Source organism: Triticum dicoccoides, chromosome 6B (genome assembly GCF_002162155.2).
Source record: "Triticum dicoccoides isolate Atlit2015 ecotype Zavitan chromosome 6B, WEW_v2.0, whole genome shotgun sequence".
NCBI classification, from domain to species: Eukaryota; Viridiplantae; Streptophyta; class Magnoliopsida; order Poales; family Poaceae; genus Triticum; species Triticum dicoccoides.
In genome coordinates, this window is record NC_041391.1 from 147,610,726 (window position 1) to 147,615,234 (window position 4,509).

The 4,509-nt window shown below is 43.1% G+C and overlaps 1 long non-coding RNA gene across 1 annotated transcript; it reads right to left on the reverse strand.

Annotated features, from left to right (window-relative positions):
- Positions 1-2,643: 2,643 nt before the first annotated feature.
- LOC119323148 lies at positions 2,644-4,127 on the reverse strand. Its single transcript, XR_005156147.1, has 2 exons — positions 3,973-4,127; positions 2,644-3,872 (listed from the first exon to the last, which is right to left on the reverse strand). It is a non-coding gene; the product is annotated as an uncharacterized LOC119323148 (long non-coding RNA).
- Positions 4,128-4,509: the final 382 nt, after the last annotated feature.

The window sequence follows — 4,509 nt, forward strand, 5'->3', positions numbered from 1 at the left end:
CGAATGGAGCTTATAAATTGGTTAGGATTCACATGCAGGAGCAATGTGGTACTAATTAGCTGACACCCATCCCTTCTGAAGTTTTACCTTGACATGGGCCAAATGTAGGCCCAGTACAGGAACAACAAGAGACGCGTCAGTCCTGGCCCGTTGTGGAGGAAAATCCAAGGTAATGCTGCCGAACAATCAATCCAGAGAGCAGGAGCACCTCGCTGGCGCCTTATGCGCCAGCAAACGAACCCAGCGCCCACGCATCTGGTTATGCGGGCCGGCCCAAGAACGAGCCGAAGTATATGTAGCCCTCGTTCTGAAGATAAAAAACAAACGTCCAGAAAATATATTTATATATGTAGAAAGAGGGATTCGAAACCACGTGCCATTGGTCACATACTTAGCGCTTCAACCACTGCACCAAGATAACATTGATGTTTTATGTATGAAAACAGTTTTATTTGACCCCGAGTTTCTGCGTCAGTACAAATTATTTGGAAAAAGGGAACGAAAAATTGAACAAAGAATTCGTGAATTTTAAAAACAGATCATCGATTTTGAAAAAGGTCGTGGATTTCAAAGAAATGTTCACAAAAAAGTAAAAAAAGTTCATCATTTTTTTAAAGTTCATAGATTTGAAAAAAGTTCATCGGATTTTGAAAAAGGTTCATCGATTTTGAGAAAAAAAAGTTCATGAATTCTCAAAAAGTTCACGGATTTGAAAAAAATTAATTGATTTTTATAAAAAGATAACAAATTTGAAAAAAATTTCACAGATTTATAACAAGCTCCTCACTTTTCATAAAAAATGTTCATGGATATGAAAATAGTTCACCGAGTTTGAAAAAAGTTCATCGAGTTTAAAATAAGTTCATCGAGTTTTAAAAAAAGTCATCGAATTTGATATGCGCCCTGTACCGGCATATCCTATTTAGCGCTGCAGGCGCCGGTTCCTTCGGTTTCTGCAAACCGGCGCCTGCAGGTGCGGTAGCTGGGCTCGGCCCATTTGTGTTTTTTTCTCTACCGCTCATAAAACGTTCAAAAAATGATGCATCGGAGATCGAACCCTCAACCAGCTACTTCGAGGCATCAAGTGTAACAACTAGGCCAACAAATGACTTGTGCTCTCTAAGGGTCTTTTTTCCTTTCACTCTTCAGTCAGGGATCTAGAAGCTTCCCAAAACCGGGTTTTCACTGTTTCACTGCTCATTTTCAAGGACGATTTTGTTTGAATTTTCTTTTCTTTTATAAAATTTTTTGTTGAAAAAAACGATGAACTGTTTCTCAAATTTTCTTTTCTTTCAAATTTGATGAACTTTTTCTGAATTTCTATGAACTTTTTCAAATTCAATGATCTTTTTTTTCAAATTACGTGAACTTTTTTGCAATTTTGATGATTTTTTTCAATACCATGAACTTTTTTCAAATTCAATGAACTTTTTTCAATTCCGAAGAAACTTTTTCAAATTTGATGAGCTTTTTCAAATTCTATGAACTTTTTTTAAATTTCTATGAACTTTTTTCAAATTCACGAACAGTTTCTGTTTTTGCGAACTTTTCTTTTTGAATTCGTGAATGCGTTTTCACATTTATGTTTTCTTTATTCAAATATATTTTATAGTGGGTATATAATAGTATATGTTTAATGTTTTGTACTGAATGAACAAAGAGAACTGTTTTCCTCACGTAATTGACTAACCAACGTTGGTGCAGTGGTTAGCTTGTGTGGGCGTCGACTTGGGCGTCTGTAGTTCGATTTCTGCTTCCCCCTGAATAAACGTAATAGTTTTTCTTCACCTTTTGCTTTTCAGCAGGTTGCTGGGCCGGCCCACTTCGCGTCCGTGCAGGCGCCGGCGATGCGAACGGGCGCCTACAGCGCTCAATAGGAGCTCCCCCTGTACCAGCTGGCCTATATTCGGCGCTTAAGGGTGTGTTTGGTTCGGGAACGAAGTGTAATGGAATGTCATAATTCCATTCCAGTGTAATGGGTCCGTTCCATTATCGTGTTTGGTGCGGAGCCGAATAGGATTTGGCATCAATCCATACCAAGAACGAAAGAAGAGCAGGTGTCCGGTGGGAATGATGCCAACGGTCTCAATTCAGATATAGCTGCTGGAGCGGCAACTCTGCTCATGGAAGGTGCCATTGTCCTTTTGGTGGTTTGAGCATATACTGGTTTTTTTACGTAAAAAGGGTTTGTTACAAAAGAAGTTTGTGTGCGAACGATTTTTTTTCATACAACTCATGTTGGGGCATCTTAGAATAATTAATGAGATATATTAAGAATGGTACAGATATATAATAGATGTGTACACGAGGTGTATTGAATACATACTCCCAGGAGAATAAAATGAGTATATCAAATATTTGAGCTGATCAATCCATGTTGCCACATTCTTACCAATCAATCACTCAAACAAAAACGAACAAACAAACAAAACCTTATCAATCTACTAATAGCAAATTCACCAAATAATATTGATTCAGAACTGGCGGTTCATGTTACATTTTGCCGAAAAATGTTTCACGCCCCACTTTATAAATAAAGCCAAGCATCATATAGACGCACCTAAACACATGTTTACAAAAAGAAACAGAGAGGAAGGTAAAGAAGACATAAAAAGTCAGCTGGGAAAACAACAACATAAGCCCTCTCTCGAAATAGGCTTTCGCCCCACTTTATATATAAAGCAACAGCCAAACAGAATACACGGTCAAACGATACAAGAAGATGAGGTGACCCTCATACAATGTCGATCCTAGGAGAACCGGATCACGCAGGACGCACGCGGCTACACTACCGAACAAGAGTACACCGCAAACTGAGTACACCACCATGCTATGCCCTATACCACCTAAGTTCCACGACAACACCCCCCAGGAGGGAGAACAGCGCTAGGCTTCGCCGTTGCCGAGTCCACAACAGACAAAGATTTTCACCCGGAACCCGGACACGAAGAGGAGCACCACGACAACATCTTCAAGAAGATTGCGGCGCCCTCGCCGGCGCCAAAGCGCGGAGTTTTTGCTTGGCAACTCCACCTCGTCACCATAAGGTCTTGAGGGAAAGCACGACAATCACAAAACTCCATGTCCGGATCGGGGCATCGCCACCACCAGAGACAAAGCGCGCCCAAGCCACCCACTGCACCACCTCTCGCCGCCCACACGGCCAAGAAGAACGCCATCACCGCCCATAGCAGTTTCCTTGTTCTATTACTATTTTACTATATTGATTATTTGAAGCACCTGATAATAACCTTGCCATCTTTGTCTTGATATATGCAGACTTTCAGTGAAGGTGTCATCAGCTAGCACATGCGTGCTTCCTGAAATTTGTGAGTCCATCCCGTTTCCTCCACCCCACGATAAAAAGTGTGAAATGAGTTGGTGCAGACCTTTCTCCAACTCACAGGGAACGAAAGTGCATTCTGCAGTAAAGGGGTGTGCGAGTGTAGGTTCTGCTCACGTTAAGGAGGTCTTAACGTTAGCAGAACCTACACTCGCACGCCCCTTTACTGGAGAGTACATCTCTAGTTCCCTGTGAGTTGCAGAAAGATCTGCATCAACTCATGTCGCACTTTCTACCGTGGGGTGGAGTAACCGGGATGGACTCACAAAGTTCAGGAAACACGCGTGCCCTAGCTGATTACACCTTCATCAAAAAGACTGGATATCTCAACACAATGATGACAGGTTATTATCGGTCCTTCAAACAATCAATATAGTAAAATAGTGCTAGAACAAGGAAACTGCAGAGGCTAGGCAGTAGGCAGCGCATTTTTGCAATACAAACCCAACCATTGCGTAGACCGGGCATCGCCTCTCAGCCTCAGGGCATCCATTTTCGAATCGAACAAGATGAAAATAAGCTCTAATATCTGCAACCAGAATATAGCATAGTCAACTGTAAAATGGCCCAAATACCTGACGAACAAATTGGTCTTGATGAAAAAAATAACTGTAAAATGGCCCAAATACCTGACAAACAAATACCAGGACGACGATTGTTAACATGAGCATCGATGTCTTCATGATCCTCAATGGAAGAGAGGGAGCAGCGGCGTCCCTGAGTGCAAGCGCCGGCGAGGATGCCTAGTGGGAGGAGAGGATGCGCCTGTGCCTTCCAAACGAAAGAAGCTGCTGTATTTATCTATGCCCGGGACTAGTGCACAAGCGATCGTTCTCGGCGGAACAACAACAAATGGGCGCTGAAAGAAAGCACCCACCTATTCATATACGGCGGCACTGCAGGCGCGCAGGCACACCGGGCCGAGTGCAAGAAGAAAGAGAAAGCGTCGGGGAGATCATAATCGTGTCGTGGCCGTCGATACTGGTTGCTGAGTCGGCGTGAGGGATCCCTTCGTGGATGGGTCCATGGCCTTGTCCTTGCTGCCTGCCTCCATGCGGATGAGGGCCATCCAGCACTTGCATGGGCGCTCATGTCAATGGTTGGTTGGAGTTAGTGCACCCCAAAGTGGCGCTAAATGCATCCGAAACCAGCTGCTGCATCTCCAC